Source organism: Hyla sarda, chromosome 3, assembly GCF_029499605.1.
Source record: "Hyla sarda isolate aHylSar1 chromosome 3, aHylSar1.hap1, whole genome shotgun sequence".
Classification (NCBI taxonomy): Eukaryota; Metazoa; Chordata; class Amphibia; order Anura; family Hylidae; genus Hyla; species Hyla sarda.
Genome location: NC_079191.1, coordinates 325,126,075 through 325,139,246, shown reverse-complemented (window position 1 = coordinate 325,139,246; position 13,172 = coordinate 325,126,075). Strand labels below are relative to the sequence as shown.

Genomic DNA, 13,172 nt, shown 5'->3' with positions numbered 1-13,172 from the left:
AGAAGGAAATATTCATGGGTAACCGCAGGCAGATTGTTGAGGCCTGGAGGTGTGGTGCTAGGATTTCTGAAACAACTGCATCTTAGGCTGTTCTTAGCCATGGCATTAAGAGTGTACAGAGACTGGATGAACCATAGACAGACATCAGATCACACTGCATCAGGGCACATGTGGTTGATCCAAGAGGAGGAAAGTCAGGAGGCATAGTGGACTACTAGCAATGGGACAACAGGCAAGTAAGACAAGTTTCCACAATACCTCGCATGGCCTTGCATGGGCCAAGAAAAGACACCAACGGACTTTTAACACATAGCAGAAGGTAGTCTGGAGTGACAATTCCCATTTCCTTCTGAACTATAGGGGTGGCAGAATTTACATCTGGCGTAAACAGCATAAAGCTGTTCGCTGTGGGTGCACTGTTGGGCTTTCACAGACTGGAGGCGGTGGTGTAATGATCTGGGAGCATTTTCATGGCGTACCCTGGGACCATTAGTCATCATACCACAACCCTTGAATGGTGAACGCTATAGGGACCTGTTAGAGGAACATCTCTACCCATATCTTCAAGAAGTGACATCGGGCTCAGATCAATAGGATGTGGTTGGACAAAGAATGTTCCACGCCCTCTTGGCACCCAAAATCCCCAGACTGTAACCCACTGAACATGTTTAGGAAATGCTAGGATGAGCTGTGAGATCTGCTCCCACTCCTTTAACAAATGTGGAACAACTGAGCTGCTGCAGTGGGCATGGGTTTGGTTGAGTATGGAGGATGTTTGGCACCTTGTGGAATCTGTTCCCCAACGACTGCAAGCTGTTTTTACACCCCCAAAAAAGATAACCAACTCCATTTACTTTAATGAGCCGACCGGAGTCAAACGGTGACTCCGGTCAGCTCAGTTTTGACCCGTATGCAGTTTCCTGACCGGACCTAAAACCGTAGTATACTACGGTTTTAGGTCTGGTCCAAAACCGCATACGGGTCAAAACTGAGCTGACCGGAGTCACCGTTTGACTCCGGTTGGCTCATTAAAGTAAATGGAGTCACGGGCTGATCCGGCTGGGGTATGGGAGCGCCCGATTTGCCCCTCCCCCAGCCGGATCCGGCGCCCGTATGTACAAAACGAGATATGAATGCAGCCTTAGTGAGGCCAAATTTTGGTTTTCCTTAAAGTTGCCTCCTTTCTGATAAACAAATGTATTTGGTACACATACATTAAGACCACTCCACAAGCAGTAGCTGTAATACTTACTTAGCCTACCCCTAAAAGACTGTCTTATATTACTAACTGCTTCCCTAACTTTATCTTTCATAGCAAGGCACTTATTTCTCATTGCTCATAAAGTTTAGCATCTCTTTTGCTGCCTATTTCTTCTTATGGCACAGGATCAGGGAGGCTTCAGAGAGGAACGGCGGTTCTACAAGGCGCAGGATAAACTCAGTAAGAAACCAGGTAAAATCAAGGAAGGTTTATTCCCAAGATGCAACGCGTTTCACTGCGAGTTTGCAGCTTCATCAGGCATAACAAGGGACATATGGGTTACAAATTTATAGGAAAAACAATTAACCCTGTCAGTGCAGTGACAGTGCAAAAGGAATTTATAAAAATAGTGTTTATCACAAGAGACCATATAGGATAAATTGCATACAAACTTGGTACACTAGAAAGAATAAATATATGTATAAAAGGATCATTAACACTCATGATATATCCAATGCATAGAAATGTCTGCAATACACAGGTTCATAAATAACCAAAAAAACTGCACATATCACGTAAAAAATTGATTATGGATAAACCAATCTAAAAATTAACTTACAGTAAAAATGATAATAAGTAGCACACCGATACGAAAAAAACGGCCAAAATATCAGGCAAAAAGCCTGACATAAGGTCAGCAAGTTGCATTAGGCGCTACATAGAACTAGCGGACATTGTCAATGGTCTCATTCAGACCATATGGTACCAAAGTTGACAATTTAAATATCCAAAAGGTTTCTCGATTAATTAAACATTGAAAACAGTTAGGGGTATTCTGTGATATTGTTTCAAGAATAATTAAGCGCAAAGAAGACAAATAATTTTTATGAATAAGAGTGAAATGTTGGGAAATACTGTGTAGTGTGAAACTATTTTTTATGTTAGACCTATGAATGGTGCATCCAACATATTGCAATCTGCAACTGCAGGACAGCAAATAAATTGCATATTGTGTATCGCAATTCAAAAATTGGTGTTATAGAAAAAGTTTTTTTTGTTTGAGATGATTAGAATATTTCTACAGGACCACTGATCATGTCACAGCATAAACAACATTTTTTATTACAAGGGGAACAGCATTTACGTAATGGTACAATAAGAGGATTAGTAATAGTGATATTTCTTTTAGGTGCCAACATGTTCTGTAGATTTTTTGATCTTCTGTAAGTTATTCCTGGAGTAGTTGGTACAAGATCTTTCAAAATCGGATCATTCCGAATAATGTGCCAATGACGCTGGAAGATCATTTTGATCTCTTTAGCTCCACTATTATAATTAGTGATGAAATTATATTTAAGACGATTGTCAATCTTTTTTTTTTGTATTTTTGTATCTAGTCACATCCCTACTTGTCTCCAGTTTCAATATATTAACCACTTCAATGGTGGATGGTTCACCTCCATTACTTTCTACTGGATTAATGAAATGTATTTGTTTTTTTTATATTTGACCTAACGATAAGCTTGAGATAATATGATGTAGGATAGCCCTTAGATAAAAAACGTTCTCTCAAAAGTATAGACTGACTGACAAAATCAGAGTCTGCAGTACAATTTTTCTGTATTCTAAGATATTGCCCGTACGGGACACCCCTCAACCAGCTTGGATAATGTGCACTATTGTATTCTAAAAAACTATTGCCATCAACAGATTTAAAATGAGTTTTAATATATACACAACCTGTTCTATTTTGGTTCTCCAAATCCAAGAATTGAATATTGTCTGCTGAATAATGCAATGTAAATTGAAGACCCCATTAATTAGAATTCAAATAAGTGACAAATTCTGTTGCTTGAGATTCTGTACCTGTCCATAAAAAGAACAGGTTGTCTATATATCGACGGGAAAATAAAATATATGGGAAATAAATCAGGGACTGTGCTATGTGGACAGCCTCAAAAGCACCCATAAACAGATTAGCGTAACTTGGGGCAAAGCGCGTTCCCATAGCACAGCCCCTGATCTGTTTATAGATGGTACCATAAAATGAAAAAAATATTATGTTTCAAGATAAATGAAATAGACTATAAAAGAAATGATGCTTGATCTGGATGCATACTAGAATCTCCATATAGAAGTTCCTGAATAACCATGAGGCCGAGGTCCGTATCAATATTTGAATAAAGTGAACATCTAAAAGTTAAAAAAGGAAAAAACAGGGGGGTAAATCATGATCTTGAAGTTCAAAAATTTATTGGGTGGAGTCCTTCAAATAGGAGGGTAATTATAACACATAAAACTGTAAAAATAAATCTACATAATGGTATAAATTAGCAGTGATTGACGATATTCCTGAAATTATAGGACAACAGGGGGGATTAATAGAACATTTATGCAGTTTAGGCAAGTAATAAAAATTAGTAAGAGAATAATGTTTAATGGGAAGGAAAGAAAATTCCTTTTTATTAAGTATATTTTTATCAGCGGCTCGATTAATCATACTGACATAGGTCTGATGGTACTCAGGAGAAGGATCCGTACTGAGTGTAACATAATATTCTGTATCTAAAAGAATCCTATGTGCTTCACCTATATAATCACCTCGATTTAAAATGGCCACACCATCCCCCTTGTCTGCTGGACGAATAATGATTTGAGCATTATTCTGTAATATTTTAACAGCACTTGGGTGTGAGATTATCAATGGTACTAAATTGGATACATTTGTTATCACAACAGTATAAAATGTATCCAAAAACTACCTCGATGGTGGAGTGGATAAAAATATGAAATGGGTTTAACCTCTACATGTCTTAATGGAATCATGTAATCTATGATATCTAAGTTAACATTATCAGGGTTGGGACATATATAGTTGCTCTGGGTATTAGCAAGTGAAGAAAATATCTTGCAAGAGTGAGTTTTCACACATATTGGTTTAAATCCAGTAAAAGTTGAAATTCACTAGGGCATGTCACAGGACAAAAAGATAAGCCTTTAGATAAAAGGCTAATTTTATTTTCTAACAATATATAGGTGGAAAGATTGAATAATTTAACTTTTTTTGCTCCACATGGGACAGAATTGGGTCTGCGTAATCTACTTCCTCTGCAACCTCTGGTCGTTCTTTTCTTTTTGTTGACTGTTTGTTGAGGGGTGGGAAATATTGTGTAATTTGGTGATTGGACGTGTATGGTGTGACAATTGTCTCAATAGTGCACATTATCCAAGCTGTTTGAGGGGTGTCCTGTACGGGCAATATCTTAGAATACGGAAAAATTGCACTGCAGACTCTGATTTTGTCAGTCAGTCTATACTTTTGAGAGAGCGTTTTTAGCTAAGGGCTATCCTACATCATATTATCTCAAGCGTATTGTAAGGTCAAAAAAAAAAAAAAAAAATACATTTAATTAATCCAGTAGAAAGTAATGGAGGTAAACCATCCCCCACTGAAGTGGTTAATATATTGAAACCGGAGACAAGTAGGGATGTGACTAGATACAAAAATACTAAAAAAAAGATTGACAATCGGTTTAAATATAATTTCATCACTAATTATAATAGTGGAGCTAAAGAGATCAAAATGATGCTCCAGCATCATTGGCATATTATTCGGAATGATCCGATTTTGAAAGATCTTGTACCAACTACTCCAGGAATAACTTACAGAAGATCAAAAAATCTACAGAACATGTTGGCACCTAAAAGAAATATCACTATTACTAATCCTCTTATTGTACCATTACGTAAATGCTGTTCCCCTTGTAATAAAAAATGTTGTTTATGCTGTGACGTGATCAGTGGTCCTGTAGAAATATTCGAATCATAACAAAAAAAAAAATTTCTATAACAATTTTTGAATTGCGATACACAATATGCAATTTATTTGCTGTCCTGCAGTTGCAGATTGCAATATGTTGGATGCGCCATTCATAGGACTAACATTAAAAACAATTTCACATTACGTTTCACATTATATTTCCTGACATTTCACTCTTATTCATAAAAATGACATGTCTTCTTTGCGCTTAATTCTTAAAATAATATCAGATAATACCCATGTTTCAATGTTTAATCATGAAACCTGGGGGGTGTGGCTTGCCACTGAAAAATATGGCTGCTTAGTGTACAAGCTCCCACACCTTGTGGCCTCCTCAGATCCTGCTCTGCTGGCTCCCGGGTGGTGAATTCTGCAGCTGGCCCTGCCCGGTCTCAGTCTCCTGCCAGAGTCCGACAGGCGCTGTCCCGCTGCCTGCTCCGGACTCCGGTGCACTCGTGGATGCTGACCCTCCTTCCAGTCCGCCAACTCCTGCCTCCTCCTGTGCCGTGCTCCCTGAGAGGACACGGCTGCTGCTGCCGGCACTGCCGCAGGTCTCCCTGGCTGCTGCTGCCTCTCCACTGCTGGTGAGTCCTCCCCAGATTGAGCGGTCCCCTGGCCTGAATTCCCCACTCTCCACCTCACCCCTGGCCACCTGGAGCCCAAGGGATCCCCCTCTCCCACCACAGGGGCTGCGGTCCTGGGCTGCTGTGACTGCTGGCTTCCCCCCACTGAACGGGGCTCCCCTTCCACCTGGGCACGCTCTCCTCGGCCCCATTCTCCTGCTGGATCTTCTCCTGTGGGGTCCCCTACTGTCAACCCTCATTGACTAGGCGACAGCTGACCCCCTGGTTCGTCCTGCTAGGAGCTGTTATCCCTCTGAGGCCCCTGCTGGGCTGTACTGCGGCCCTCCTCAGCCGCAGAGGATCATGTCCTCCCACAAGCGCAGGGTGGGTGCTCCTGGGTCTCAGCCATCACGGGACCCCCCCTTCCACTTCCCAGAAACTGGGAATCTGCTCCGCTGCTGCCAGCCCTGCTTGGGACATTGGTCTGAACTCTGATCTAGCCTGTTCGGGGGTCCCTGCCTCTATCCCGGATCTCAGTCAGCTACTTATCCAAATTCCTACTAAGGAGGACTTTAAGGCCCTGATAGCTGAAATTAAAGATGCCTGCCGGGTGAAAATTTCCTGTTCTCAGTCAGGATCTACAGCATGTTTCTAACAGGGTGGAGGATTTGGAGGGGGCCCATGACTCTACACAGTCCTACATTGCCCAGCTGCAAGCTACTGTCGCTGCTCAGTGGTGACCTCCACTCTTATGTTGAGGATCTGGACAATAGATGCAGGCATAATAATATAAGAGTCAGTGGACTCCCTGAAGCTACCTAGGCGGAGGACTTGCATATCTTATTGGAAGCTATTTTCAACATGATTCTGGGCAAACCTGTGTCCCACAAGATTAAGCTTGATTGTGCCCACCGGGATCTCCGCCCTCGCCCCTCTAATGGGACTGGGACGTTATTTGTTGCGTTGCTGACTTCCAGTTGAAAGAGCGGATAATGGCAAAATCACGCTCCCTCCGGAACTTTGAATTTGATGGTGGACATATTCAGCTTTACCAGGACCTCTTTTGGATTACATTACATAAACGGCTGATTCTGAACCCTCTCCTGTCTGTCCTACACTCTGCCCAGGTGCCCTACCGCTGGTCTTTTCCATTTGCCCTGAAAGCTAGACGTGATGGACGCTCTGCTGTACTGCGGTCCTTTGCTGATCTGCCAGAGTTCTGTGCTGCCCTGGACCTCCAGGTCCCCCAGCTGACGGACTGGGGTCTGACTCCTCCACCTCCTCCATTGCCCTCTGTGTGGCAACCTGTCCGAGGGAAACGCCACAGAAGGGGCCAGGCTCTTCCCCTAACCCCAGGTGTTCTCGTCCCGACCCTAGGACTGGGTCTTTTGTTCGGCTGCAGGATTTTTCCTATATTTTGTTTTTCTATTGTCGATGTTTGCTTGTGCTACCTCTTCCCCTTAATAGGTTAGTTGACTTTACTGATGCCTACTCGGGTGCTGTTGCAGGTTATTTTCATTTGGCTTGGCCTCTGTGCGGGACTCCTACCTCCTTGAGGGTTTTCCCTTCTGGAGTGTTCTTCCTCTTCCCCCATTAAGTCCAATTCAAAGGCAGAAACGTTAAGTATATTTTTTTTATTGTTTTACTCTACTTTACTTGTATGGTCTCCTCCCTGACTTCGGTGCCAGTGGTTTTTTCAGGTTATGTTCCCTTTTTCCCCTTGTGTTTCGCTGGGTCTGTCTTGTGTTCCCCCTTCTCCCTTCCTCTCCTGTTGGTTTCTCTCTTCACTGGTCTTTTTTGTCTGTCTCTTATCTTTTCAGGTCCGCATGCATGTTACCGGTGTTCTCCTGGCCCTTTCCTCCTCCCCAGCAGTATCGAAGTGATCTTGTTGGTCTAAGTAAGTACCCCTCTGCATCTGCACTCCTTTACCTACTTATGGCTAAGTGTGTCTCTTTGAATGTTAAGGGGCTGAATTCCCCGACTAAGTGATGTTTTCTCCAGAGAGAATTGGTAGCGTTGAAAGCTGACATTGTCTATCTTCAGGAGATGTACTTTGACATAACAGGTTCCTTCTAATTTCTCCATCATCTCTATCCTCGGGCTTACCTGGCCTCTGCAGGTAGGAAAGTGGCGGGGGTAGCTATTTTGATCTCTAAGTCCTGTCCTTTTCAAGTCTCCTCTTCCTACGCTGACCCGTCGGGTCGGTTTGTTATTGTTTCAGGGTCCTTAGGGGGTAAGCAACTACTCCTGTGTAATGTCTATGCCCCCAATATTTCCCAGATCCCCTTTTTGCGCCGGGTTTTCTCTTGCTTGCACAAATACTCCCCGTCAGCTTGGCTTTTCTGTGACCTGCCAATGGTGCGCATGCTCTCCTCTGCCTATTGAACCTATTTCTTGGTCTGATCATAGCCCTGTCCTCCTTTCTTTCTCCCACTTTATCTCCTCTATCTGCCGCTGCCACTGGCGTCTTAATGACTATTTACTTTAAACCCTCTCTTCTCGGGACTCTATCCAGGCGAGCATAGCTACCAACTTTGCCGAAAACGAGGGTTCTGTGTCCTCCCCGGCAATCCTTTGGGAAGCTCACAAGGCAGTGGTCCGTGGCCACTGCATTGCCCTGGAGCGGAGCGTCAACTGCTTTATGCAAAGCATAAATGAGACGGGCAATAAGGCTCACACTATGCTCGATCGGTGCCTGAGGGACCGTGCCACTGCTCAGGCCCCTCTTCCCTGAAAGATCCTTCTGGTACCCTTCAACAGCACCCTGATTCAATTTCAAAGCTTTTCTTTGATTACTACTCTAAGCTCTACTCTTTTCCCTCTCAATTACCCTCGGACCCTGGAGACCGTGCTGCCATGCTTGACTCCTTTCTCTCCCGATGCAGCCTTCCAGCTCTCTTGGCGGCTGACAGAGAGTCTGAATGCTCCGGTTACTCCTGAAGAGCTTGCTAAAGTTCTCAAGGCTCTCACTGGGGGTCCGGGTCCTGATGGCTTCACCTACTTGTACTACAAAACCTTCTCTTCCATTCTCTTGCCCAAGCTGGTCCCTCTCTAACTCTTTTCAGACAGGGGAAGAGGGGATCCCACAATCTTTCCTTCATTCTCTGATTACCCTGATTCCCAAACCTGGTAATGATCCCCATGACTGCTCCAGCTACCGACCCATCTCCCTTCACAACTCTGATTTGAAACTATTTTCTAAAGTCTTGGCGAATCGCCTTTGTGGTTTCTTGCCTGCCCTCATTCAGAAGGATCAGGTTGGCTTCATCCCCTGCCGTCAGGTACGCAATAATACTAGAAGGGTTGTGGACCTTATTGATATTGTCAATCGGAGGTCTGAGCAGGCACTGGTTCTGAGCCTGGATGCTGAAAAGGCCTTTGATAGGTTGGGTTGGCCTTTCCTGTTTGCTACTCTCCAAAAATTTGGTATCTCTAGTAACTTTCTTACTGCCCTACGAGGCCTCTACTCCACCCCCACTGCTTCTATCAAACTTTCTCATGCCTCCTCTCAGACCTTTACTTTGAATAATGGCAAAAGACAGGGATGTCCGTTATCCCCCCTTATCTTCGCTCTCTGTATTGAACCCCTTGCTTCCCTGATCCAGAGGGATCCGGACATCTAGGGTGTTTCGCTTCATGGTAGGGACTTCAAAGATTTGCCTTTTTGCTGATGATGTCTTGCTTACTCTTACTAACCCCTTATTGTCCCTGACCACGCTCTATAAACTTCTGCATACTTCTAGTCTTGTTTCTGGGTACAAAGTTAATCTCTGAGGCCATGTCCCTTAGTTTCTCTTTTGCGCACTAATTTCTCCTTTCGTTGGTCCTCATCTGCTATCACTTACCTAGGTGTGTCGCTTTCCCCTTCCTATTCTTTTCTGTACTGTGTCAACTTTCCTCGTCTTTTCCGTGAGCTGCGTGCTTTGATGGAGAAATGAAGGCCGCAATATATTTCCATTTTTGGTCGCATTGCAGCGGTAAAAATTACTATCCCTCCTAAGTTGCTTTATTTTTTTGAGACGCTGCCGGTACGGGTCCCCTTGACTGTGTTACGTTCTTTTCAGTCGGCTATTTTTCGGTTCATTTGGGATGCTAAACGTCACCACCTTCCAATGTCGATTATGTTGGCTAGCCGTTCTCTTGGGGGTCTGGGAGTCCCGGATGTGACTAAGTACTATTGGGCGGCCCATCACCACCACCTTTCGGCCTGGTTGACTTATCATGCCTATAGTAAAAGGATGGAGCTGGAAAAACTGTGGCTGGCCCCTGTACATCCTAACTCTCTCTTCTGGACCCTTCTGCTCCCCTCCCCTGACCATCCCCGGTTAGGACTGATGTCTTTTACTAAATATGTTTGGACTTACTGCTTTCGCCGATTTAACCTTCTCTCTTCTTTCTCTCCTCTACAGTCCTTTCTCTATCACCCTGCCTTTCCACCTGGCTTGACCTCTTGCATGCTTAGGTAATGGGGCTCTAGAAACCTCTTCTTCTGGGCTGTTGTAGTTGATGCGCTCTCCCGCTCACTCCTACCCTTTGACCAACTGATGACTAGGTGGGGTCTTCCTGCCTCTGAGGAACACCACTACATGCAACTCTGGCATTATTTTTCCTCTGGATGTAGCTCGCTGACTGTTTCCCTGCCTACTGGTTTCAAGCGATTGTGTAAGGGTGGTCCTCAGACGAGGGGGTTGCTCTCTAGTATATACTCTTTTCTCCTGTCTCCCCCGGATGGTCCCTCCTCCTCCCATCGCTATATGTGCTGTTTGGAGGAGGCCCTTAACACTAACATTACTGTTCCTCAATGGAGGCTGATTTGGGAACAGGTATCTAAGGCTTCTATCTGTACAGCTTATAAGGAGATGCAATACAAGATGCTCATGGGTTGGTACCATACTTCGGCCCTGCTTAATAGACTAAACCCTGCCATTCCTCCTCAGTGCTTTTTGGGCCTGTCCACTGATAGTTCCTTATTAGGTTTGGTTGCAAAAGTTGATATCTGATGTCCTGGGGGTCGTGGGCCCGTGGATCCCATGGTCTTTCGATTATACCTTTCTGCCCGGGGTTTGTCCAAGCCATTTTTTAAGCTTTTTATGCACATTGTCTTCACCGCAAAAAAAACCCTCATTGCCAAACATTGGAAGCATACTTTGCCCCCATCAGAGGACGAGCTCCTTGCTAGAATTCGTGATACTCTCTCTCTTGAATCCCTCACTGCCTCTCTGAAAAACACCATCCCACATTTTGTGTCTGTTTGGGACCCGTGGGACAGATTCACGGATAGGCAACCTCCGTGAGCATGGGTTGGGAACATTCCGTTTTCTCCCCCCTTTCTCTTGTCATGCGGACCTGTCTCTCTTTTCTTTCTATCTCCTTACTCTCTTTGTGGTGTCGTCTTCTTGTTACCATTCTTTTTGTTTTTTTTTGTTTTTGTTTCCCCCCTCCTTCCCTCCCCCCATTGTGGTCTTCTCGCTGAAGATGTTTATTTGTTATTGCACTCCTTGTTATCCTTCGGCTCTGTATATCAGCTTGAGACTAGTTTATTGCTATGTTTATTTCTCGTAGGGATGCATTGTTTCACCTGAGGTGGACTGTTTGTTCTCTACTGGTGTGGGGGTCCCCTCTCTTCTGCCAGCTGTTGGATTGTACTTTCTTTTCCTTGTAAAATTTCTTGTTGAACTTTCAATAAAAATTTACAGTTTAAAGAAAAAAATATATTAATCGGGAAACCTTTTGGATATTTAAATTGTCAACTTTGGTACCATATGCTCTGAATGAGACCATCGAAAATGTCCGCTAGTTCTATGTAGCGCCTGATGCGACTTGCTGACCTTATGTCAGGCTTCTTGCCTAATATTTTAGACATTTTTTCCGCATCGGTGCGCTACTTATTATTATTTTTACTGTAAGTTAGTTTCTAGATTTGTTTATCCATAATAAAAAGAATTTCATCATGTATTTCTTATGTGATGTGTGCTTTTTTTTTGGTTATTTATGAACTTGTGTATTGCAGACATGTCTATGCATTGGATATATCATGTGTGTTAATGATCCTTTTATACATATATTTATTCTTTCTATCGTACCAAGTTTGTATGAGATTTATGCTATATGGCCTCCTGTGATCAACACTATTTTCATAAATTCCTTTTGCACTGTCACTGCGCTGACAGGGTTAATTATATTTCCTATAAATTTGTAACCCATATGCCCCTTGTTATGTCTGATGAAGCTGCAAACTTGCAGTGAAACGCGTTGCATCTTGGGAATAAAACTTTCTTGATTTTACCTGGTTTCTTACTGAGTTTATCCTGCGCCTCTCTGAAGCCTCCCTGATCCTGTGACATTATCACCGCCGGAGGGCTGAGGATGACTCTATATAAGGGATCGACCGATATCATTTTTTTAGGGCCGATACCGATAATCGGTGGAGGTTAGGGCCAATAGCCGATAACTTATACCGATATTCTGGTATAAGTTATCGGCTATTTAACCCCCTGCGACACCGCTGCAGATCATTGATTTAAAGCGGGCGCTTTAAATCAATGATCTGCAGTGGCTTTTGCGGGGCCATAGGCCGCCGCCGCCACCACCCGCTTCTCTCCCCTACCTGTCAGGGTGGTCCGGGCCATCCATCCATCATTCATGTAGTGTCCGGGGGCGTCCCGGGTGGAGGGTTGTCCGGTCCGGCTGTCCTCCGGCGGTCATCTTCTCCACTCCGGGCAGGCTCCGGCCTAGTACGCTGCATAGACGCCGCTGCGCAGTGACGCCCGTGCGCAGCGACGCACCTGATGTCATGGCGTAGCGGCGTCTATGCAGTGTACTAGGCCGGAGCCTGCCCGGAGTGGAGAAGAAGACCGTGGGAGAAGAAGGACAGCCCGGACCGGTTCACTCTTCACCCGGAACGCCCCCGCATACTACAGGAAGGAAAGATGGATGGCCCGGACCACCCCCATTACGGGTAAGTTTAATTTTTTTATTGACTCGGAGGGTGAGGGAGGGGCCCGACCGGTATAGCGGTATGGGCAAAAATCCATACCGTTATACCGCCCAGCACTACGGTGGGGGGTGCGACGCGGTGCGGTGGGTCGGGGGTGCGGTGCGGCGGGTCGAGGGGGTGGCGGTCGCGGTGGGGGCGGTGCGGGGCATTATCGGCAAGATAATTGCCGATACCGATAATGCCCAAAATCGTGATTATCGGCCAATAATATCGGCCATACCGATAATCGGTCGATCCCTACTCTATATATATGTGTTTGCCATTGTTGTGTATGTCGGTACACAACTATATGGGGTTTTTGTTTTTAACCCCTTTATCTTGTTTATCACACCAAGGAGCGCTCTCTTTTCATTCATATATTTAGTTCTTATGACCCATAACTGGCATAGACACCATGCATCCTGGTGTGAGGTGCAGAACTGCATTCTCCCCTTCCGTCAGCTGTCCGGAGATTTCCAAACATACAGCTAGGGGAGGGGAAAACAGAGCTGGCCAGGACACAGCTCTGCACCTCCCTCAGCTCTGTATACAGTTCCCTTCTCGCACCTCCTTCAGGAGGAGAGGAGGGACATACATTTTCACAGCCCAGCT

At 44.6% G+C, this 13,172-nt stretch overlaps 1 protein-coding gene across 4 annotated transcripts in view; it reads right to left on the bottom strand.

The window, feature by feature from the left end:
- VTA1 (vesicle trafficking 1) overlaps window positions 1-13,172 on the bottom strand; it is a 270,718-nt gene that overhangs the window by 56,075 nt on the left and 201,471 nt on the right. The window lies entirely within an intron of this gene.